The sequence below is a fragment of the Mastomys coucha genome, chromosome X (assembly GCF_008632895.1).
Source record: "Mastomys coucha isolate ucsf_1 chromosome X, UCSF_Mcou_1, whole genome shotgun sequence".
Taxonomy (NCBI): domain Eukaryota; kingdom Metazoa; phylum Chordata; class Mammalia; order Rodentia; family Muridae; genus Mastomys; species Mastomys coucha.
Window position 1 is genome coordinate 134786102 of NC_045030.1, and position 11336 is coordinate 134797437.

An 11336-nucleotide genomic window follows, 5' to 3' on the forward strand; every position below is an offset into this window, starting at 1 on the left:
ATTAGCTCAGCTCCCTTTGATTCTTAGCATGTTAATGCTTAGGTTCATAACCCTGAAGTCCACGTTTAGTTCTTCACCCTTAGATCCTCAGCTCTAGATAACCAGAAAAACACTCTCAAATAATAGAAATCACATATATTGCCTTTGGGATATGCAGACTGTGTGAGCAAATAAACTTTGTCTAAAAACTCTGTCATAAAATTTGTGGCTATTTATAAGGATATAACAAAATAACTGGAGATATATATTTTTTCTGTTCTTTGCTGTTTAGCTTTATTTGCAATTCTGAAAGAACTGGGCATCTCAGATGTTCATCAACGGGGGATGTATTTTTACATATATATTACCAAAAATATATTCAATAATATATTTCTGTTAAAGGATTTAGTAGTTCAACATATGGTTTAGAAATTATTATTATGGTAGATATTATTATTATGGTAGATATTATTAAGAGCTATAAGTAGCCAGGCAGTGGTGGCACACACCTTTAATCCTAGCACTTGGGAGGCAGAGGCAAGCAGATTTCTGAGTTTGAGGCCAGCCTAGTCTACAGAGTGAGTTCCAGAACAGCCAGGGCTACACAGAGAAACCCTGTCTCGAAAAACCAAGTCTCGGTCTCCACGCTCCTGTCTCGGTGCCAGCATCTCTGGGATGGCCTCGCAAAACCATGACCCAGCTGCTGCCAGCGTTGCCGCCATTCGAAAAGGAGCCAAGTCCTGCCGGGGGCGCCGCCCGGGGCCCTGTGGGCAAGCGGCTACAGCAGGAGCTGATGACCCTCATGATGTCTGGTGACAAAGGAATTTCCGCCTTCCCTGAATCGGACAACCTGTTCAAATGGGTGGGGACCATCCACGGAGCAGCCGGCACTGTATATGAAGACCTGAGGTATAAACTCTCCTTAGAGTTCCCCAGTGGCTACCCTTACAACCTGCCCACAGTGAAGTTCCTCACGCCGTGCTACCACCCCAACGTGGACACCCAGGGCAACATCTGCCTGGACATCCTCAAGGATAAGTGGTTTGCACTGTATGATGTGAGGACCATCTTGCTCTCTATCCAGAGCCTGCTAGGAGAACCCAACATTGATAGCCCTTTGAACACACATGCTGCGGAGCTCTGGAAAAACCCCACAGCATTTAAGAAGTACCTGCAAGAAACCTATTCAAAGCAGGTCTCCAGCCAAGAGCCCTGATGCAAGCTGTCCGCCTCTCTTTTGTGTAGTCTTTTTTCTTAGACTGTCCTTTCTCCTTGATTTCTAAGTTGTGTTGTATTTTTGTTTTGTTTGTTTTTTTTAAATTAAGCCTGCTTGAACCCTTACAATGTATATTAAATAAATACACGTTGATTGTTTTTGTATGGAAAAAAAGAAAAAAGAAAAACCAAGTCTCGAAAAAAAAAGGGCTATAAGTAAACATTGGATTCTAGTTAAAAATAGACAAACAGAAGTAAAATATAATGATTTCTGCATTGTATTTTGAAAAAGCCTCAAAAATTAAGATAGGTTGCTAAGTGATAAAAGAGATGTAATGGTTATAACTGTAGAAGCAAAGGAGTGAACACATAAGAATTCACTGGGCTTTTCTTTCAATACCCCTGGGTGTTTGAAATCTTTCCCGATGCTTCATGATTTTGCATTAGGCATATGCTCTGTATGCTAATAGAGTCAATATAAAGTTACAGCAATATTTATTATTGACATGAAAATATATCCTAGCTTTTAACTAAACAAATCAGCCTATAGAAATTTGTAAAGAGTATAATCTCATTTATATAAAAACAGCATGTTTACACAGACAAATTAGGTGTCTGGAAAAACATATATGCAATTATTAACACTGGGAGACCCCAAAGGGTAAGGGAGGCACTCACATGTTTTCTGAATGATTTTAATGTTTTGCAATATTCATGTATATTCAAAGCAACACACAATGGACATTTCCATTTAAAAAATTAATTAATTGATTTTAATGATGACAGATGGTATAATTTAGGGGAAAGTGAGAGCTATCTGAACCTCTGTCTGAGTCCCTCTGGGGATCAGGAGCTACCTATTTCAAGAGACAGCCTGTTCTATTGTTGGCCCCAATGGTAAGTGCTTCTTCTTTTTTAATTAACAAACTGAAATCTGCCTGTCTTCATTCTTTTATTAGAATAGCATCAAACAAGATAGCACTCCACCATACAGTGATTGAGTAATAAAAATGTAACTGAGGCAACTGATCAGCACAAGGAGTGGGCTTTAGATTTGGAGAAGAGAGCCCAATAGGTTTTAAAAGGAAGACAGTCTTAATAAAAAGACCTTTATGCCAGGCACTGCTACCTGTTTTGAGTGCTGACTAATTCATTTGTGCTAGCCTTCTGGGATCTCAGCAGACAGCTGTGCTATCTTGTAAGGGGCACTGTCGGTTTGGTGATTCTGCCTAGCAGGAAAAATGTTTGCTGCTGCAAACCAGGACTGAAATAAATAGCCATGCCACTAGAAATCCTCAGCAATCAGAAAACAATGAAGTAATCAAACCATCAAGATGGCGATTATCTTTAAGGTTGTCGTTTTTGCCTGATATATATGTTTGAAGAACAACTTGTGAGATTTGCAGATGATGATAAATTACACAAGGAGTGCTAAATAGTCTCAAAGACACAGTTTAACATAGAAAGGCCTTGACCAATTAAGGAAGCCGTCTCTACAGTAACAGGATGGAATTTTAAAGGAAAACACACAAACTGTATGTTTTGTATGGATCTTTTGTTAAGCACTTATTTAAAAGGGAAAAATGGGCAGAATGGAAGTGCATTTAGCAGAATGTAAACCTTGAAAATGTTGTGGGAGAACACATCCAAGAAAATCGCAGAATAAATGTATTTGAAAAACATTGAAATCATACTTTATATTATTCATGTGTCTGATTTTCTCTTTCTTTCTTTCTTCCTTCCTTTCTTTCTTCCTTCCTTTCTTTCTTTTTTTCTTTCTTTCTTTCTTTCTTTCTTTCTTCCTAATCCTTTCTAGTCCTTACTGATATATTTACACATTTTCAATTTTCAAGATTTATTTTACTTGTGTATGCCCACATGAATGTATTTGCAGGCATCCACAGAGGCTGGAAGGAAGCACTGGATTCCTTGGATTTGCCGTCACAAGGGTTTTTGAGTCACCTGATGCAGGTGCTGGGATCCTAACTCTGGCCTTCCTACAGAGCAGTAAGGAGTTTTCAGTGATGCATTGGCTCCCCATATCCAATATACTTTTTCTTTTCTAGAAAAACAAGTAAACATATTATAAAGAAATAACAGAAACTATAATGTAAGTTAAAATAAATAGCACTCTGATAGATGCATAAAGGTAATGTTATTCAGACCAAACAAGTTATATTTGTATATTTAGGAATATGTATCTATAAATAATTGTGTACATACATAACATAAAACAACTAACCAAAAAGAGGCCATGAACTCGAAGGAGAACAAAGGGGTGCATGAAAGGGGTTGGAAAGAGAAAAGGGAAGGGGAAATGATATAACTTATTTCAAAAAGATATTTTAAAATATTATCCTTAAAAGGTAAATGACAAAGAAGAAAGATGGGCAAATAAAAGGATTTAAAAATGTGATTTCCACCAGGAAACTTTCTACAGCTGATAAACACTTAACACACAAAAATCAATAGCCTTCCTACATACAAATGACCAATAGACTGACTGGGTAGAAAGACGTTTCTAAAAGTGCAAGTCCCAAGAGAATCTTGATCAGTGTGAGCTGAGGCTGTGTTCATTTGGTAGTGCAAGCTCCTTATGAGAAGACTTCATGTTCGATCCATAACTGGTGCTCACAAACACTCAGATCTAGTCTGCCATTAGATTTGCTGGATTGCCTCCAGCATCACAAATCAGAAATTGGATAAAAACCTAGCCATGGAGCAATGCTAAAGTCACATTATGATATATCTGTAGGATCGCATGTTAAAATAGACATTTACAGCTGTCCAAAGTTACTATTAGCCAAGCAGCAATTTGTAAATACTGGGGAAAGTTTCCTAATACCACAGAATTCATAATGCAAGAGATCTATGTTGTGCTTCTCTCCATCCCCATTGGAGGCTTTCTGGGTTTTTTTGTTTTGTTTTGTTTTGTTTTTCATGACTAATATGTGATGTTCCTAACTATGCTACTTCTTCCTCATCAGACACTTGATCCACACTGATATTATCATGCTATCACACTAACGGTGGTGCTTGTTCTTATTTATTCAGTAGCATGATTAAATCCACCAGACATCTTATCTCCAGTTGAATCACAGACATTAGCTTCCCTTCAATATCCTTTTATGACCCAAAATAGAAGCCTTTTTCTAAAAACCAATTTAAACATGAAATACTAAAGTAAACTCTTCATACTCAATGCTGTTACATGAATTATCTGTTCTAGAAAGTACTGAATCCTCAGAGCTAGGGGCACATTGGTGGGGTGCCTGCCTAGAATGCAAGGAGCCTTGGCTTCAACCTCAACACTGTATAAATATGGTGTGTTTTACTCAGGAGGTGGAGAAAAGACATTTAACATCATCTGTGACTGTATAGCAAGTTTGAGCACCGCCTGGGCTATAGGAACCCATGCTTCAAAAATATGTACAAATCTTAGGATTCTATCCAAGTTCTGCTAAACCAATCCCTGAGGATTAAACCCAGGAATCCTATCACTTTAATACACTTTACCAGATCTTTCTACTACACATGTAAGCTGAGCAGGTACCAGCCTGTAAGAAGCCATGGCAAGGAGTAAAGAAAGTAAGATAGGGATAGATTTCTTTCTCAAAAAAGTAATCATTTAAAAACTAATCAGATGTATAGAACACATTATTAGGTCACATGAACATTACCCTAAGCTACCTATCTTAGGACATAAGAAAAATAACCAAATTTTCTATTTATGGTAGGAAAAGTTTAAACTGGAGGAAGCGCCAGAGGGTAAGATATCTGTTGATGCTGATGGTGACAGCAATAGAAATCTGCTACATATCTTTTCAGTAAATTCATTAAAAGTACAACTAAATGTGATTGAATTTTTCTGTGTCTGCAATTCTTCATATGAATAATTCACACATCACGAAAAAAGAAAGCAATCCCTTGTCAGGCCATGCATGTGTCTTCTGACTTTTGGTGCAGAAAATATGGTTGCCTTAGTTATACAGCACTGAACCCAGGGATTAAGCGCAGCACAGACAAGTAGATTTGTGTGTCATCCACGAAGAAGATAATTGAAACCAGGAGATGGAGGGTATTGACCCTGGCAAAGTAAACCCATCATATTCATAATTGTGCAAGATGGCGGTTTTCGAATTTCATCAGAAGTCAATGCCATGGGCAATGAGCACTTAGCTGCTAATCTCTCTTGATAGCCCTTTTAGCTTGGCTGATTTATTAATTCTGTCAAGGAAAAGGTACCTCCATCTCTCTTGTTGACAGCTTTTAGAGTAACTAGCTTTCATCTTTTGCTAACGAGAAGGCCTATAAGTCCTTTTGATTTGGGGAGCTCTAACAGTTCCTCCAAAAACAGATAGTGTTTCATTTGTATAGCAATAAGAAAAAACCCTACTAAGAATCTTAAGGCAAATGGGAAATACTTTGATGTAGAAGAGTGGAAATAGACTCTCCAGAAGAAGCCAAAGATATCAGATTCAAACCAGATGAAGACTAATATTCCTGAGAACCAGACTGGGGAGTATGTTTAGGATTCCATAACAATTCATGATGTCAACAACAGCAGAGACTGATGTGATATGAATGGCTGCCCTTTGATGTAGCTCTGAGTTTTTCAGGGACTTTATCATACAAATTAGAAGGTAGAATGACTCAAAGATTTTTAATTGACAGTATTAGCAACTTATTCCAGGAATTTAATGATGACAAAATAGAACAGAAATGAAAGTCTGTTGATGCCTACCACATACCTGGCCATTGAATTCAGTGTTTATCTTATTTCCCTCTCACAATGATGGTGAGGGGGACAAAGGCTCAGACCAGAGAGGTCAGAAGAACCTAGCCCTCTCCCAGGAACCGCTCCTGGAAGCGGTTAAGTACTGTTAAACACTGCTAAGAATATTAACTTTCTATATCTTCATTTTCAGTATTCTTTGTTTCTTTTGTGAATGAGTAAAACTGTTGGGTGCTGGCCATCTGGTCCCTTGATTAACACAAACTCTTTCCTTATACCTGGAATAAGGAACTATCAGCCAAATATGCTCTTCTTTGGCAATCCTTAGAACACTCACCCCTGTTTTGTACATTACATAATAACTCCGAGGAAAGCGAACTTCAGCTGCAGGGACTACTATAAGCAGGGCTGCTACTAATGACCCCTGCTTCTGAAGGCTTTGTTCCAGTTACAGCCACTCTGGTTAATTTACACTAGTTTTGAAAGACTCTACTCTGGACAAGACAAGCTTCAGATTACTCAACTCATCCTTCGGTTATCCTCAGTGAGAACAGGAGGTGGGGAAACACCTTTCCAGTGACTCAGTGAAATAAGCTTTTGATATAATGATATGCTTATGATTATTTCATGGGCATGACTCATGACTTGGGATTGGGTTGAAAGGGAATCCAAGCATGTGCAGGGCTATGTTTGATGAACTTCTGAGCTATGCACAAGAGAGCCACACTTCTTTTCTAGTTAGATAAAAAGAGGATTCACATTTGGGTTAACTAGAATCTTCTCCTTTGTTTCTAACCTTGAGAAGCCAAAATGGCTTTTTTGAATTGCCTTTTACTTCTACTTAAAAAAAAAAATCATGGGTAGAGTGGGCCAAGCTGGTAGTACTAAAAGTGATGAGAGCCTTGGCTTCTAGCCACAGGCAGCCTACTAGCTGCTAAAAATAAGCTAGGGACTGATTCCTCAGGCTATAAGCCCCAGAAACTCCAAAAGCTGTGAGTCCTCAGCTCACTCAGTGACTAAGTCAGAGGTAAGTAAAGAATTCCGGAGAGGACACAGACTATAAAGTACTAAGGCCATAAGAGGTGAGACAGCTACAACTACAAAAGGCAAGGGGATGCAGAGAGCTGAAGTAGTGCACTGTAGTTCCTGGAAAAAGTAGTTTCAAGAGGTGTCAAGAGTTAAGATCAAGGAGAAGAGTGCAACACTAGCTGGTGGGGAAGGGGGTGCTGAATTTGAAGGCCCAGAGATATCTCTGTCCCCAAGTCACCTAAAGCTATGCCTTTAGATTTGAGTACTTGGTGAAACAAGACTGTAGTTCAGAGAATCTAGAATCATAAGCTTCTGTGGTAGCAAGCCTTACCCCCTAAGCTGTTAATACTCGGAAGGTCAGGGCTGCCAACATTAGTGGAAGCTGTCAGCTATGGTTCCACCTAAGCAGAACAAAAGGGCACCCAACTTGTCACTGGTAACATAGGAAGGTTAATGCTACTTACATTCACCTTGAATGAGACTACAAGGGACAAAAGAAATTGCAAATGACAGAATTTGGATATAAACTTAGTTGGTCTTATTTAAATCTTAAGTGCATTCTAGAAAGAATCTAGCGACATGACATTTAATAGGATTTTCTTACCTATCAGCCTTTTTTATCTTTTAGGTTTATACTTTGAACACGGGACCTACATCATGGTTATTATTACACTTGCTAAATTGCTCATTTGTTTTTATGTGTGTATGTGTGTGTGTGAGCGCATGTGTGCCTGTGAATGTGTATGCTCACCGCAGTGTGTGAGTGATGGTCAGAACTTGCAGGAGTCAGTTCTCTCTTTCTACCATGAAGGTCTTAGGAATTGAACTTAGGTCACCGAAGACTTTAACTATGAAAACATCTTGCTGACAGTAATATTTCATTTATACCATAAAAAATGCTGAAGCATTAATATTTGAAGTCCATCTTTATTCAGCTGGCTAGTCCTAATCCCTTTATTATAATGACCAATGTATAAAATTACTTTTGTGGTTCTGCTCCTAAATTTTATTTATGAGTTCATGCAAAATATCCCATATCAATGTATTTTAATCCTCATATTCTTCTTCCTGTTCATTCTAATTAGTGTAGAAGCCACATAATTCTTGATTCATTTTGCTCTAAGCAACCATGTGAAACAAATCATGTCATTATTCCTTTTCAGTTATTATTTGGTGAGATATCGCAAATATTTTTTGAAAGTTACAATGATCTTGCTTTTGATCTTTAATGGGTTATAATTTCTCCATCAAGATTCTCAGCTTTTCAGTTCACATCCATTCTCTACTAGAGTAGATGCTCAAAACTGGCCTTATCCATGGTTCTGTCTTTTGTGGTATGTGTGCAGTTTAAGGTGGAACTTCAAAACCTGTTTCATTTTATGTTGTCCTTCACCAAAAGATTTTTCATGGGACCTATAGTAGCAGCAGAAGCAGAAAACTATGAAAGTATTTATGGTACCATTTACCGTGTAATATTTGATAGATGAGCTTCAAATACTGTTGTGATCTTAAAATATGATACTGCTTAATGATTGGGAACAATGACTTTAATGAAGGCATATTCTCTTGCTGACACTCAGCAAGTGAATTATTTTGCTTGACAAAAGACACATGTATCCTACTTTCAAATCATCAGCTGTTCTCAGTGGGAGGTGGAACTGTGATTTTCTACACTGAAAGCTTTATCAGTGAAAGCTTGTCATTTTTACTAGGGAAGGAATGGCTGCCGCCTCCCACACCTGTTGCCTCATACCTGGATGTATCTGCTAATCTTAACCATTACTTTGACTTTTTTTGTTGTTTTATTTTATAAAATAATATTTTTATTAATTCTTTTAGAATTTCTTATGATCTATTTTGATCATATTCATCTTCCTTCCCCAACTCCTCTCAGATCCACTTCTGCTTCCTTACCCATTCAAATTCTTGTTATCATTATATTTTTTTAACCATTAAGTACAATCTTTGTTACCCAAATTCTCTTGAGTATGGAGCTTGATCAGGAGAATGGCCAACTTACCAGGAGTCACATCCTTAAGAAAAAAACCTGACTTTTCTTTTCTTAGGAGCTACCAAATGTCAATAGTGTCTCGATGCCCAGTGGGACTTGGTACCCACCTACCCCTCCATGCTAGGATTTTGTCAGCATTGACTTTTTAAAAGCCTAGTGCATGCTTTTACAGTCAGTATGAGTTTATATGTGCTACTGCCCTATTGTGCCCAGAAAACAGTGTTTCTTTGTAACGCTCCCTCTGTGGTTCTTACACTCTTTCTGCTTTTTCTTTGGCTATGATCTCTGAGCCTTGTGTATTATAGACATCCCATGTAGGGTTGAGTACTTTGAAACCTTCTGTTGTTTAGATTTTGACCAGTTGTAGGGCTCTGTGATAACTGCAAATTTATACAAGAGGAAGCTTTTCTGATGAGGGTTAAGAAATGCACTAATCTATAGATGTAGCAATAAGTCATTATGAGTGTGTTTGATAATGTGTCCATGTGTCTATGCAGCAGAATAATATTAATAGGTTCTCCCTTAGGGTCTATGACCAGTCTTGGCCACGATAATGCTGCCAGATATGGACTCTATGTCATGGAGCAGGCCTTAAATTCAATAGGAAAAAAATTGATTACTACCAAAACTTTCATGTCATTATTGCACCAGGGGGTATATCATGCCAGGACAGTTATCATTGTAACTCATAGGGTTTTTAAAATACATATATATCCTTTCATATAGATTAAGTTTAATACTGCTTTAAAATGTTAATATCTTCTATCAGCCCTCCAAAACCAATCTATAGAAATATTTAATTGTCAACCCGTTATGTGACTTGTATGAAAAGGTGAAAATACTGCTTTAAGAGGAGTTCTCTGGGCTTTCCTGCCACACAAGTTATCATCCCAAATTTCTTCTATGTAGACAACCTAGACCTGCCACTACCTTTATCAATTCTGGTTTCTGTGCTTGCTATGATTTCCTGCTTCACCAGCCAGATCAACTTCTGCCCATCCTTTAATCTCTTTCATCATGGCTTTCTTTCAGATGGCTTCTCTAATGATAGATACCCAAACTGTTTTTTTCTTTTATGATACATTTTCATAACTAATATTTATCAATTATATTTCAATGTTTTGTTTATATTTATTTATTATTTATTTATTATTTACCTCCTGTATCCTCAGTTTCTTTTAACATTATCTGACATTGATACTTAGTTATTCAATTTATTAATATATCATGCTATAAATTATGAAATCAATAATTGCAAAATCTATTGATACTATTGATAAACATCCTATTTTGATGTCATTTCTATTGTACTAAATATTGTACAGAATGCATTAATATTAACCAGGCATGTTATTCATATAACAAGACATAAAAACCATAAATTTTATTTATATCAATTCAGAAACTGAGAGCACCCAAATGGAAAACACAAGGTTAGATATAAATTCCTCTCATCCATTTTCATAAAATAATAGTGATTGTATTCTGGTACCTTAAAACAAAATTATTCTACATAAAATAATTGATAAGCCAATCAATAATTATTTTTGTCTATTAAGGACTTCTTTTAGCATACAGGATTTTTGTTGTTTTCTACTTAGATTACAGTATGTGCTTCAGAGTAAAGACACTTTGTGGAAAAAGAACTCAATCTATGAAAAGCATGTAGAACTGCATTTCAATTCATCAGAAAAAAATACATCTAGAGAAAATACATCTGTGTTCAGGATAGAAGAGCTGTTGAAACTCCCTTTGTAAACTTAAGTGTTTACAAATGTGTCCCAATGTGTTTTGGTTTTGTAAATGTGGTACGTAGTATAAGCTAATCTTACCACTTCATATTTTTACATTTCTTACATTCATAAGTACTATATTTATATCATGTCCACCCCACCATCTCCCAGTTTGAACTCTTCCAGCACTGACCCCCGAACGACTCCCTCTTAAATTCATGATCTCTTCCTATTTATTATATGTTCATTCCTGGCATGTTAAAATTAGCAAACTATTCATGGCTGGTGAGGCCATGGGTTCTAAAGGATGGTGCTATTTTCCTAAACCAGAATAATTTTTATCTGTATTCTAAATACTTATCCATATGCCCACATATAGGTGTAGCCTTTACACCTCATCAAAGTCCCAATATCTTAAATGCTTCCAATAAGTCTCTTACACATTTTCCCCTCATCCAAGTCTATTCTCAGAAAATCGCCCAAAAGAACTTTAAAGAATTGTCATTAGGCTAAGGCTCCATATTCAAAATTAAATGGTTTCTTAATTGTTTTCTCTTACTATTTTTTTAACATTTAAAAACATATTATAATTAAATAGAATTGAATCACATTCTTGTTCCCCTTTTGTACCACC

The 11336-nt window shown here is 36.9% G+C and overlaps 1 pseudogene; it reads left to right on the forward strand.

Moving 5' to 3' along the window:
* Positions 1-654: 654 nt before the first annotated feature.
* Positions 655-1200, forward strand: LOC116094914 (annotated as a pseudogene).
* The last annotated feature ends 10136 nt before the right edge of the window (positions 1201-11336 follow it).